The sequence below is a fragment of the Bos indicus x Bos taurus genome, chromosome 6 (genome assembly GCF_003369695.1).
Source record: "Bos indicus x Bos taurus breed Angus x Brahman F1 hybrid chromosome 6, Bos_hybrid_MaternalHap_v2.0, whole genome shotgun sequence".
NCBI classification, from domain to species: Eukaryota; Metazoa; Chordata; class Mammalia; order Artiodactyla; family Bovidae; genus Bos; species Bos indicus x Bos taurus.
In genome coordinates, this window is record NC_040081.1 from 68,133,823 (window position 1) to 68,148,683 (window position 14,861).

The following is a 14,861-nucleotide window of genomic DNA, read 5'->3' on the forward strand; positions in this document are numbered from 1 at the left end:
CATGCCAGTTGATCTGCTCAGAGCAGTTAGTGTGTTTAAAGTTCTCTCAGAAGCTTGGCTAAAGTCGTCCATGCTCTCTGGATGACTGTCACATGTGGATCACAAGCAGAGTCACCTTTTGAGTCTGTCAGGCTTAGAGTCAGAGTCCTCTGAGATGCTGCCCTGCAGGATTGGGTCTGATTTAAGATTTTCTCTTTACTATCAGTTTTAAGTGATTTTATTATGATGTGTCTTGGTATAGTTTAACTTTTTGTGCTTGATGTCCATTGAGCTTAGGATTGGTAGGTTTATAATTTTTATTTTGGGGAGTGTCTCCATGGTTACTAATATTTTCTTCTGCAATGTTTAATGTGCCATGAATCCCATCTACTGTATTTTCCATCTCAGACAATTTAGTTTTCAACTCTAGAATTTTGATTTTCTAAAATTATTTTCCATGTCCCCACTGAACATATTCTATCTTTCCTCAGGCTTTTGAACATATGGAATACAGTTATAATAATTGTTTTAATGAATTTTCTGCTCATTCACACATCTGTGTCAGTTCTGAGTCAGTTTTGACTGATTGATTTCTTTTTCCCTCATCATGGGTTATATTTTTCTACTACTTTGCATATCTAGTCATTTTATTAGCTGCCAGACATTGCATATTTTAACTCACTTGGTGCTGGCTATTTTAAAATTCCTGTGAATATCCTTGAGCTCTGTTTTGAGGTGCAGTTTAGTTAATTGGAAACAGTTTGACTCTTTTGTTCTTGTTTATGAGATTTGTTAGGAGGATGAGAGCATCCTTTATCCTAGGGTTCATTATTTACCACTGTTGGGTGTTGGAGAAGACTCTTGAGAGTCCCTTGGAATGCAAGGAGATCCAACCAGTCCATTCTAAAGGAGATCAGCCCTGGGTGTTCTTTGGAAGGAATGATGCTAAAGCTGAAACTCCAGTACTTTGGCCACCTCATGCGAAGAGTTGACTCATTGGAAAAGACTCTGATGCTGGGAGGGATTGGGGGCAGGAGGAGAAGGGGACAACAGAGGATGAGATGGCTGGATGGCATCACCGACTCGATAGACGTGAGTTTGAGTGAACTCCGAGAGTTGGTGATGGACAGGGAGGCCTGGTGTGCAGCGATTCACAGGGTTGCAAAGAGTCAGATATGACTGAGCGACTGAACTGAACTGAACTGAACTGAGGCAAGACCCTTTGAAGAACTTTACCCAGTGCTCTGTGAATTGAGATTTTTTCAGCCTAGCTGGCTACAGAGGGCACTCACTCCTGCCCCTGAGGGCTCTGGGAACTGTTCCCTCAAGTCCTTTTGGGTAGACTCAGGTGTTTCCCTCAAACACATATACTGATCAGTCCTCTTGTGGAATACTGGAGGGGGCACTGCTACACATCTCTTAACTCCGCTGTGTACCTTTCTTTTCCGAAATCCTCTGCCCTATGAACTCTAGCTTCCTTGATCTCCCTGGGCTCTCGTCTCTGCCTCCTCCACTCAGTGTATCTGTGGGCTCCACTGGGTTTCCCCTACTCTGCTGCAGCCGGGAAACTCTAGCAAGGGAGTACAAGGATAACTGTCCTTGATGATGTCCAATGTCTAGAAAAACCTGATGGCCAATATTTTGAAAACTGTTGTGTCATTTATTAGTCCAGGTTTTCCGTTGTTTTAAGTAGGAGGGTAAATCTAGTCCTTGTTACTCCATCCTAGCTGGAATTGGAGGTCTGCATCATTAACTTTTAAGGGCTCTTTAAATATTAAAAGTAGTAACCCCTTTTTCTCATCCCCTATGCTGGAATTTTTCCTCTGGATTTTATTAATATTCTGTTTTGGGGTCCTTTTTGGTATATAGAAATTTTGCATTATAATTTTTTATATAGTCAAAACTAGTAGTTTTTAATATTTCTGACATTGACATCATACTTTTAAGTATTTCTGCAACTGAAGACTATAATATCCACTGTCTTTGTTTTAATAATATACTAAATTCTTACAAACTCTTGAGATTTATATTTTGAGCTATGTATCTTCTATCTAATTCTACAGTAGGTATAATTTAATAATTGCAGCTATTTAGTGTATATAAGGCAAATGATATGATAGACATGGCTAGTAGTCTTTCAAAATCACTCTCACCTTCTTTTGTACTGGTAAAACCCTTTTATATGAATAAAATCTTTTTACGCTGATAAAGCTCACCTTTTTAGGTGAGTAGTTGCTTCCAAGAATAATGACTACAGTTCCAAACCTCCACGGAAGTTACATATGTAAGTATGATTGCTATCTGGCCAATGGATTTTTAGTAGAAGTGGTGTGTTCAGCTACTGGGAAGAGTTCTGAAGGAAAGGAACAAGCCCTGTCATTCTTCCCTTTTCTTCTTGGAGACACCACTGTTGGCGCTTGAGCTGCCATCTTGGACCCTAGGGAAAGCCATGTGCTGGGAATGGCAAAGTAACAGGATAAAAAGAGCCAAGTTCCCAGATACAAGAAGGGCTAGGTCAGCCCTATACTCTCTACCTTGGGGCTCTGATTACTTGAGTGAGAAATAGGCTTTTTTAGTTTTGGTTTTGCCACTGTTATCTGGGCTTTTCTATTACTCAGAACTCAGTTTAATCATGACTGATATGAACTTTTGAATTATTTTGAAAAAAAAAATCCTATTGAGATTTCAATGAAAATTATATTAAATTCATATATTAATTGAATGAGAATTGACTTCTTAACAATATTGTCTTCCTGTCCAGGAACATGGAGAAGGGAATGGCAATCTCCTCTGGTATTCTTGCCTGGAGAATCCCATAGATAGAGAAGCCTGACGAGCTACAGTCTGGGGGGTTGCAAACAGCTGGACATGACTGAGCGACTAACACACACACACATCCAGGAACATGCTTTGTGCTTTCCTTTATTCATGCCTTCTTTTATGTTATTATAAGCATTTAAGCAATCAAAAGTCTATTTTCTTACTTTTTCACATTATGTATTTCAAGCATACATTACTCTTTGAATTATGAAATGGAAATAAAACCAAATGAATTACAGAACAAATGTATTACAGAACAATGCAGAAATGTAAACCTAGGGTGAACCTAAATCAAGGAAAACAATCTCTCTTTAAGTATAACATTTTTTGTTTGGAAATTTCATGAAATTTCTCCCTTTACATACGGTTTCCGGAAAGCAAGTTGATGGCTGCTGAACACCCCAGTGTTCCTCAAAGCAGTTCCTTTAAGCATAATAGCTTATGAGAAGTGCTTGGAAAGTCATTGGTGTTACTTACTTCTGTTCTAGTGTCTTATTTCTTAATAGGATCTCATCCTCGTTACCTAAAATTGGTGGGTGACTTTTGTGGCCAATAACAACAGGGGATGGAATGCATAAGGTTTCACTAGCTACCAGGCTTCACTGCTAAGAAGATGACTTGGTACTTGTAATCAGAGGAGCTAGATATGAGACGTGGAGTAAGTTCCTCATTGATGTAAGACTATGAACAGATCACTTGCTGTTTTGGAACCCCACTTTTTCTCGTGTGTATATATGTCTATAATTTTGGGGATGATAAAAAAAATACTAGCTTAAATTTCTTTACAACTTTTCTGTAAAAGCAATGAGAGCATGGGCATAAGCATTCTTTATAAGTGATAAAGTCTATATAAATGTTAAGAATGGGTTAGTCTTTCACAATCATAAAATAGCATATTTCTTATTATTTTCAGCCATGGATTTTTATTTTTTCACGTATAATGATCCTTCTTTAACAAAAAATTTATATAAACTGCTGGCTTTGTTTTCAACTTGGTGCCAAAATGGCTGCAGCATCTCCGGCACTTACCTCCAGACAAGGCAACGTCCCTGGAGAAAGAGAGATGTATTTTTAACAGTCTGTTTTAGGAGAAAGAAACTTGCCCCCAAAACTTCCTTCTATCCTGATGACCTCTATTGTTGTTGTTGTTTAGTCGTTAAGTTGCGTCTGACTCTTTGGTGACTCCATGGACTGTAGCCTTCCAGGCTCCTCTGTCCACGGGATTTCCCAGCCAAGAATACTGGACCTCTATCCATGAGATTTCCCAGCCAAGAATACTGGAGTGGGTTGCCATTTCCTTCTCCAGGGGATATTTCTGACCCAGAGATTGAACCCACAGCTCCTGCATTGGCAGGCAGATTCTTTACCACTGCACCACCAGGGAAGCCCTGATGACCTCTGCTAACTGCTGCTGCTAAGTCGCTTCAGTCGTGTCCGACTCTGTGCGACCCATAGACGGCAGCCCACCAGGCTCCCCCGTCCCTGGGATTCTCCAGGCAAGAACACTGGAGTGGGTTGCCATTTCCTTCTCCAATGCATGAAAGTGAAAGTGAAGTTGCTCAGTCGTGTCCAACTCTTCTCGACCCCATGGACTGCAGCCCACCAGGCTCCCCCATCCATAGGATTTTCCAGGCAAGAGTACTGGAGTGGGGTGCCATTGCCTTCTCCGATGACCTCTAACCATACCTTAATTGCCATAAGTCTCAGATCCATTTCTTAAATCACTGTTAATGTAAATGAGATTATTTTATGTCAATCTCGGTCATCCTTAAGGCTACAGATGTCTCATCCCTGGAGGCAATAGTGTTTTGAGGAGAAACTGATACCTGGACAAAACTGATATTTGTTTAGTGTGGCAGAGTTGATTGGGAGCTAACCTCATCTTGTCAGGCACCATTTCCAATGCACACTGATAACTTCCTAGGCAAGTGTGTATTACTCCCTTTTTCTCTCTGAGGGATTTCTCTGGGATTTGCTTTACCTGAGGGATTTCACAAGAACTTGTTTGGTTTACATATGGAGAAGACTGAAAAATGCTGAGGAACTGATGCTCCTGAACACAGCCCTCGGCCACTGATGGATGAGAATTGATGGTGCCCCTTGGTGGGAAAACTCTGCACTATGTTCTTTCATCTCCTTTAGGTCCCCGGGGCTACTGAGCTCCTGTTGCCCACAGTGATAATCTGCTCATCAACACACTTGGTATTGACTTCCTTCCCCTCCTTTGTCACTTCCATACACTCTTACCAATGTTTCCTCCTATCAGCTCTCAAACAAACTCCTAGTCCCCAGATCCTTATGTTAGGGTCTGCCACTGCAGGAGCCCAAACTCAGTTGGTAGGAAGGAGGAAAGGATTCTGTGTAGGAAGACTTGTGTCCACTCCAAGAACATAGAGAACCTGGAACAACCCCAGGGTCCGTATCCAGTGGTCTCCAGCAATAGCCTCCCCAAATGACACCAAAACTAAGATTGAGACTCAGTATTCCCAAGAACCGGAGAAGGCAATGGCACCTCACTCCAGTACTCTTGCCTGGAAAATCCCATGGATGGGAGAGCCTGGTGGGCCGTAGTCCATGGGGTCTCGAAGAGTCGGACACGACTGATCGACTTCACTTTCACTTTTCACTTTCATGCATTGGAGAAGGAAATGGCAACCCACTCCAGTGTTCTTGCCTGGAGAATCCCAGGGATGGGGGAGCCTGGTGGGCTGCCGTCTATGGGGTTGCACAGGGTCAGACAGGACTGAAGTGACTTAGCAGTAGCATTCCCCAAAACAGGTACAAACCTGAACACTTCTGACAAATTGCAACATTGTATACCTTCTGGAAACCTGATTGCTACATTTAGTAGATAAAAAGTTTTCTGAATAAGCCTCTGAGACTTTACTAGACAGAGGCTTCAGATTAAAGTTTTGTGAATACAGATTCACTTTCTAGTGTATCTATCTTTCCTTCCCTGAGAAAAAGGTATAATAAGGTGCTTTTTCTGGAGATTTGGGATTATTTGAAATTTGGATTATTTACCTAAATCTGCTTCGTGGGGATTTGGGGGATTATTTTTATGTATGGAATGATAATTTTATAAAGAATTTTATTTCTTCAAATAAATTCTTTGGCTCATTGGTTTGCAATATTCCTGGAGTTTTTAACTTTAAAATCTAAGTTGCAAAAGGATATAACCACTAGATGGAAAGGAAAACTTGAAAATTTGATTTTTTGTCAGCTATAATTGGAAAGCAGAACTTTATCACTCCTATTTTCACAGATGCCCTGTGTCTGGAAGCATGGACATCTGGGATGTGGGCGTCTCAGCCTTCCTTCAGCTTCTTACTGGAAACAGAGGAGTTTTCTTGACAGCAGTAATAAATCAAACATCCACAGGAAGCAAGGAGACAATTGAAGTGAAACGCAAACTGTGAACTGTTTTCCCTAAGATTATTACGGCCCTTTCCTCAGTGGTTTCTCCCCTGGGATCTGCTAGAGTCGTGATTTTTCAGGAGAATGCATGAATCAGAGATGTTAAAATTACTTGCTTTTGTGGAGATTTTAATTGTGCATAGATCGAAGTTAACTGACAGAGCACATCCCATGAACTCTAGGTAGCGAAACTTGTTTTAGGCTACTGCAAATCCAGGGTATTTTTTGACTTTCTGAATTTAAATTTTTCCCCATTTTAGTGTAAATGTCTTTCAACAGGTATATACACAAGCATTCTAAAGGGGTTTACTACAGTTCAAAGGAAATGAATGAGTATTCTGAGAATTTCGTTCTGGCAAACTGAATAACACATTGGAAGTTAGATATAGCTGTTGAACCATGGACTTTTTCTGTAGAAGGCTGCTGAGGTTACTGTCTTCAGTGGTATCATATTCATAACCAATTTCTTTTCAGCTGGATGCTTCAAATATATTTTAATCTGAGTGTTTTTTGTTAACAGTGGAACACTGGTTTGGCTATATTGGGAGTCAATAATTAAAAAGTATTTTAGATTGATAGAATAATATTTAAAAATAAAAATAATTAATAGATGTATTATGAATTTCCCCCCAAATTTCAGAAGTAGCAATAGTTTTGTGAAGAGAAAAAGTTGTTGCCATTACTCACATAAGACTATTTGGTTTCAATGTGACTAGAAAGAACTGTAAAAATGACTGATCTGTCTTCCTTTTTTATATTGAAACAAGTAGCCATTGCGTTCTCCTCACTGCTTTCAGGGCAGTCTTAACCAGCTTCTCGAAGTCAGAATGTACTTGAGGAGGCTGCACATTCCGTAAAATGGTGGCTTAACCAAGAAAAACTAACTGTTTTAAAAATTAAATGGGCCGAATGATCTCTTAGTTGTAACACTCTGAAGCACGATCAAATGAGACAACTGATAGAATGCAGTTTTGAAAAATTATAAATTCATTATTATTCACAGTCCCCACAAATTTATTTGTTACCATCATCATACACCTGCATATTGAGTTAAACAAAGCATTGTTTCTCAGGTTTGAGGCATAAACATCATTGTTAGTTGGAGTGCAGGGTTTTGGAGCTTCTTTGATCTGTTTAGAGATTCCTTAATATTTACATATAAGCCATTGCTAATGTGAAATAAAATCTCTTTTGATTCCATAGCATTATATTGCTTCCACAATATCCCCAGCCTTGCTCCAGCTAAGGAGAAAAATCTGTTATTTTTCACATACTCCTACCCCATTTACAAGGATCAGAGGCAGAAATCTAGGGATACTACTGGTTGCCTACTTAGTATCCATTTTACCCACTTCCCTCAAATAGGATTCCAGTTTTGACTAGCCAATAGTTCAACAAGCTGGCCATGTATAACTTGGGATATGGGTTATACCAAATATTTTCATCTGGTAATGAATATCCTGGAATTTGGATGCTTCTTTGAGGGTTTTCTGCTACCAAAAGGTGGTTTGGAAAGAGATCCTGTGTTTAGCACAGCACACTAACTAGGGGTATTTGGAGATGCAAAGTTAGACTCAGAGAATAGTTGAGAGTATGTGTTTCATGTCTGTGTGTAAAGTGGTAGGTGAGTAATGACACTATGTCAGAAAGTAAGCTGTTTAGGAGGGTTGAACCTGGGAACTTCAGTTGAAAGGAAGAAGGTCTCAGGATTGTAGAGGAAGGCAAGACATGAGTAACAGACTACAGTCTAGGGGACAGAGCATGGCCAGTGAGAACAAGACCCCATCCCAGGGAACAACCAAGTAATGTTTTATTTGCTGTCTTTTATCTTACTGTGTTAGCAATCCCCACTTAGGTTTTCCCACCTTTTAGTCAAAATAGGGGATGCGCTACAACCCTGGGTTCGTGAATCTTTGGGGATAAAGTGGATTGGGTGGTAGTCATCATGGCACGAAACAGGCCGGTGACAGAGGGTAACATCTGTAAAGCTGAATTGGAGGGCCAGAAAGAAGGGTCAACCGGATGGGTCAAGAGAATGAGAATATTTCCCCGTGCCCCCAGAAATCCCTGGCAGGGGCTGGAGTCTTCCACACAGCACATGAAATGGGGGTTCCAGCCACTTCATTTGGATGTTAAAGGGTAACACCAGAAACTGACTCAATGGACATGAATTTGAGCAAACTCCAGGAGATGGTGGAGGACAGAGGAGCCTGGAGTGATATAGTCCATGGGGTTGAAAAGAGTCAGACACAACGTAGTGTGTCCACCTTAACAACAAAGGCAACTTAGTGACTGAAAAACAACACCACCACTACCAGAAACCTAGGCACTGGGGGTACGACTGAGGCGACTTAGCAGCAACAGCAGCGGCAGAATTACAAATGGAATCAAACTCCTTATGTGCATTCAAACATAATTTTGTGGCTTTGCTGGAGTCATTGTTTTTGTTTTAGTCCTTTGCCATTTTCTTCCCTAGCAGATAAACTGTTATGGAAAAGATCTTCAGACTGATAATTTACTGCAGTCACACGCGAAGTTTGCTGCCATATGTTGCTTATCATAGGAAGCGCAAACGATCAAACAAAGCATTTTTGTATTAAGCGTGTTCCACAGAACTGTCTTATAGCTTTTTTTTTTCCCATTAACAATGGAGAGGAAAATACACTGAAGTCAGCTGTGGTCATTGCCAAAGTAGACATTTGCTTTCTGTTAGCCTCAATCCTCCTCATTCAGGCTTATGGCATCTCTTGATGGGCTCCCAGGGCTGGGTCTGCTTTATGTAGGGCTCCAGAGATAAGGATGGGAGAACCTCCCATTCAGAGCTCAGCTGTCCCATCGGAGCTCTTTCTCTTCCTCTTCTTGTGGAACATCTGGAAACCTCAGTCTGAGGCTGCTGAGCCTGTGGCATCCTGAAATACATATTCCAGGCATGGTAGTGTAGCTAACGTGTGCAGCAACAGCAGCAGGGTTTAGCTTACAACCTCTACACTTTGGAAGAAGCAGTGGTGTGTTCATCTCTAGATGTGGCCCATCTGTCCTCTGATAAGGAAACGGTGCCCTTCAGTGAATGCCAGTGGAGGAGGGATATGTAACTTACATCCCTGGTCACTTCCATGGAGTGAGATGACTTCAAGATGTCCTCTTGGAGTCATCTCAGGAGAGTGTCCCAAATGGCCAAGCAAAGGTGGATCCAGACAATTCTAGGAAGATTTTGAGGAGAAGAGGATGGGATGTCATCTGGGTAGAGAGCAATTGACAATTAAAAGATGGTTACAATGGTGCTAAAGACCTGAGATCAGTAGGCTTCTGGTACAGAAGAGAGTAATTGTGCTTTAAGCTCTGGTAAGGCAGGAGGACCCACCACTAAGGAAGCTGTAGGTCATGTGCATCATTCATGTATGCACGTATGTGTACCAAGTGGGCGTACACGTGTGTACATGTGTGGGGTGATTGCAAGTTCTTGGAATCTATTCTTCCTTTGCCATTTTTTTCTTTATTGAGTTAAAATTTATATAATCTAAAATTAATCATTTAGTACATTCACAGTGTTGTACAACCACCACCTCTATCGAGTTCCCAAATGTTTATCACGCTGAAAGGAAACCCTGAACCCCTGAAACAGTCCCTCCCCATCACTCTTCCTCCAAGACCCTGACAACCATCAGTCTGCTTTCCGCCCTACTTTAAACATACTATACAAACAGAATCATACAATAGGTGACCTTTCATGTCTAGCTTATTTTTTTTAGTATAGTATTTTTGAGGCTCATCCATGTTATAGCATGTATCAGTATTTCATTTCTTTTTTAATCAGAGATGTCTAGGGATCTACCCAGCATTGAGCGTGTGCTAAGTCGCTTAGTCATGTCTGACTCTTTGTGACCCCATGGACTGTAGCCTGGCAGGCTCCTCTATCCATGGGATTCTCCAGGCAAGAATACTGGAGTGGGCTGCCCATGCCCTCCTCCAGGGGATCTTCCCGAACCAGGGATTGAACCTGTGTCTCCTGAAGTTTTTGCATTGTAAACAAATTCTTTACCTCTAAGCCACTGCGGAAGCCCTCGTTCCTTTTTTGTTTGTTTGTTTGTTTGTTTTAATATTTATTTTTGACTGTGCTAGGTCTTTGCTGTCGCATGGGCTTTTCTCTAGTTGTGACAAGCAGGTTTACTCTGTAGTGGCGATGCTCGGGCTTCTCATTGCAGTGGTTTTTCTTGTTGTGAAGTGCAGGCTTTAGGGTGCATGGGCTTCAGAGCCATGGCATATGGGCTCAGTAGTTTCAGCTCCCAGGCCCTGAGAACACAGGCTCAATAGTTGTGGCCTATGGACTCAGTTGCTCCGTGGCATGTGGGATTCTCCCAGGCCAGGGATCAGACCCACATCTCTTGCATCTCCTGCATTGGCAGGTGGATTCTTTACCACTAAGCACCAGGGAAGCCCATTTCATTCCTTTTTATGGTTGAATAACATTTCTCCATGTGGCCATGAAGTGAAGTGAAAGTTGCTCAGTCGTGTCCAACTCTTTGCTACCCTATGGACTGTGGCCCTACCATATTTTGCTTATCCATTCACCAGTGGAAGGAAATTGAGGTAGTTTGCACCTTTTGGCTATTTACTCTATGACCACTGATGTAGACCTCACCAAATAATCATTGCCCCAGACTAAAGATAAACTATAGTTACATGTCTTCGACAGGGCTGGGAAAAAGTAATAGAAATTCAAAAATTTTATTCTCCAGCTCATAGTCAAAATGTCTTTAAATTTCTGTTCATCTTTGAAAAATTGAAGTTGGAAATAGTAGGCAAAGCATTATGGGTATGGTTGATGTCAGAAATATTTTATGGATCACCAAACATAATAATCTCACACTGCAAGAAAAGACCTTGGCCCTACACATTGATAAAAAAACGTTGTATATTTATGTATTTTTATATTTATGTGTTTGTATATTTGCATATATTTAATATACAATAATATTGTATGTGTGTGTTATGTGCTAAGTCACTTTGGTCATTCCAACTCTTTGCAACCATAAAAACTATAGCCCACCAGTCTCCTCTGTCCACCTTAGGAGTCTCTTATGTCTCCTGTATTGGCAGGCAGGTGTTTACCACTAGCACCACCTGGGAAGCATATATACCATATGATATAATTTAAATGGTACATTTGTATATTTTTAAAATTGAAATAATGGGTTTTAAGACTTAGAAAACAGATAGGTCATGATGGTCATTAGATTGTACCTTCCCCTCCTTCCTTCCCAGTTATAGACTGGTTGATTTGAGATCTGATTCTCTAACAAGACTATATGGAGGAAGGAAGAGAGGTGAAAATAGAAAGGTGAGAGTAGAGCCAGAATGCATACTCTGATGCATCCAGGACCTGGAAGACAGGACACCCGGCTCTCCAGTTCCTCATCACATAACCAGTAAACTACCATCAGACACACTCAGAGACAGGATCCTTCTCAGAGAGGTCTTGAGACTTTGAGCCTCAAGGTCAGTTCAGCCCCTATGACAATCAGTGCTGGCTGAGAGTTAGGGTTAGGGTTAGCACGGACCGCTGACCTAGGCCGCTCCCCTTTTCCCTCAATCATGGGTCCACCAACATTTCCATCCAAATGGTGTTTTGAGTACAAAGGGAGAGAGGAAACGCTTCCCTGAAATGGATGACAGCCTATGTCCCTCTTGGTAGGTAACTTTCCTATTTGAGAAGGGGTTTCCAGCAGGGAAGACCATAGTGGACTGGTAAGATCTCATTTTATTTTGCCTACAGCATTTATGGGTGTTACTGGAACACCCCTTATTCAATGGCAGCAGAGCCCTGCTTTTTGCTCGGGAGCTGGGAAAATGATGAATGTCCAGTTCCTTGTAAGTGAGAGTCTCAGCTCACAGCCAGCACTGGATGCCAGCTACCGATGTATGGAGAGTAAGTGACCATCCCTGACTAGAATGCTGTGCAAGAAATGGGATTCTTGTGCCCTTTGAGCTTTCCCAGACAGTCCTATTTCTTACTCCAACAAATTTATCATTCTAATGACATCTTTAAGAAAAGATGAGATATCTGGCAAAATGGTAAGGCATTTAATTTTACAGCAGAATTGAGGGAAATCCTTGCTTCCCAGGCCAAACACAATGCGAGCCAAATAAAACTTTTACATCCAGTCTTTTAGTAGAACGTCCACAATTTTTCCTTTCCTTCCCTAAACCTTTTTTTTTTTTTTTTTCTTTTTGGACAAGCCTCATCTGGGAGTTGCTAAAGTCAAAAGATTGCCAGCAAGAAGTATTTACTAAACCATCTGGAATTCTCAAAACCTGAGAATACCTCTGAGCAATTATAATGGCATTATATGTAAAGGTAACTTCTTTGGATTGGTCAGAAGTTTTCACTGTTTTAGACAAAATGAATGGTTGATATTATATGGTTTGATATTACAGAAAGCATCTCAATTACTGGCTAGGGAGGGTTGTACACAATTTGTTAGAAGCTTAAGGGCCTAAAGTTTTGCTTTCTAACTTGAGGACTGAAAAAGTACAGTCCATTAGGGGTGTGTGTGTGTGTGTGTGTGTGTGACATTTCTCCTGCTTAGACTAGCTCAAAGAAGGGTGCAGCAATCTTTTCACAAAATTCCAACCTATGGACAGCCGGTTGCTTGTGGTTGCAAATGCTGTTGGATTTGCAGTCATTCCATATGTGGATCATGGCAGTAGCACAGAACCTCCAGTCAAAAGATCTGACTCAGCATCCTGTCTCTGCCACTTGCACCTGAATGACCCTGGAGAAGGCACTTTCGCATGTCTACCCTGGATGCCTCATCTGTGAGAAGAGTGTCTGTAGTTGATGCTCTCTGGGGTCCCTGCTGGCTTTAACAGCCATGGCCATTTGTTTAAGTCAAGGTTTGGCTTAGCTACAGACAGCTGGCTTTAGAAATCCAGTTTATCAACAGCATCTGCATAATTTACCACTTCCTTAAGTCCCAATATTTCTCAGATGCTCGCCGTTCTGTGAAATCCACAGTGCTTTCCAGCTGAATGGGTGGGCAGAGAGGGAAAGGGGCAGAAAGTCTGGTTCAGATATTGAAAGTGAGAATTGATGGTGTGAGACAACTATGTATATGGATCTTAGACAGTTTTCTCTGTCCTTAGCCACAGAAGAACCTACTCCATCGCTTCCCTCTGGCTCATGTTTAAGACACATTTGACCCAGAGTGAAGCCATAAAAATAACACTGCATTTTCTGGCTTCATACTGGTTGAGAAAAGTAAAAAGCAGTTTCTTTTCACAACGCATTTCCATGCACCTCCTGACAGTATGTATCTCCTTCAGCTACTGAAATGGAAGGCCACAAACCAAAGGCCATCTCAGGAACTGGAATTGAGAGAAGTTGGAAAGGCACCCCAATGGGGAGTCATCCTGAAGGGAGGATAATGGGCCCTTGAGCCAGAGTCAGCCAGGGAGACAACAGCACCTGTGATAACACCAGGCACGAGCAGAAACAATCCTTTAGGGTCTCTGAGGTCACGGTCATGGGGCTCCCTCGATGAGGGTCTGACTGTTCTCCAAGCAGAGGCTAGGATGAGAGCACGCTCGCTAAATGTATGGCTGCCTTCCCAGTGAGGCAGTGAGACTCGAGCAGAGATGTTGTTTTTCTTCTCTGAATACCTGCTGGGTTTATCTGTGGTTCATTCAAGTCTGAGGAATCCTCTTGGCCTTCCTGTTTTGGCCCTATTTTCTGTATCTTTCTTCCTGTATCCTTCTCTCAGTTTGGCTCCTGGACAGCACTTGACTTTTACAATTGGAGAGCAGAAGTACTCCATTTTCCTCCCGTCTCAGGGGACAAGCTCACTGAGATGCCTTTGTAAAGTCAGAGACGCCACACAAGGCCAGCAAAAACTGCTCTGTTCAGCCTGTAAGAAGAGTATCTCGAGGAGAATGTAGCTTCGTGAAATGTTTGTGGACAGACGCTTTTAGGTTTGGGGCTTTTTTTTCTGTGAGTTACTAATGTGCCCTGTAGCTTGTGGCTCTTCCATAGTTAATGTTTTTTTTTTTTTATGCTAGTAAGAATTTTAATAAATTTATTAAATTGATCCTTTCTGATTCAATATTTAGTACCATGCATGTGTGCACGTTCAGTCATGTCTGACTCTTCCAGCTCTTTGCAACCCCGTGGACCTCTGGGTCCTCTGCCCACCAGGGTCCTCTGTCCATGGGATTTTCCAGACAAGAATACTGGAGTGGCTTGCCATTTCCTACTCCAGGGGATCTTCCCCACCCAGGAATTAAGCCTGTGTCTCTTGTGTCTCTTGCATTGGCAGGAGGATTCTTTACCACTGAGCCACCTGGGAATTCCCAGTATTTAGCACATATACCTTTAACAATATTGATATTTGAAACAGAAAGATTTAATTAAACTAATGGTTAGTAAGTTGGCTTTTGTCCCAAGCTAGATATTTCTTAATATTTTTCTAATACTCATTTATGAAATCCTTCAAGCTTTTCTGAGGATATACACATTTTTGGAGAAATTTGCTCACCAATGATTTAAATCTTAGGTCAAATCCAAGCAACATTTTATTAAAGTAATATTATCTGGGAGTTTTAAGCTAGGTTTTCATGAGTAAAATTTGAGCTCTCAGGAAGTTTTGGTA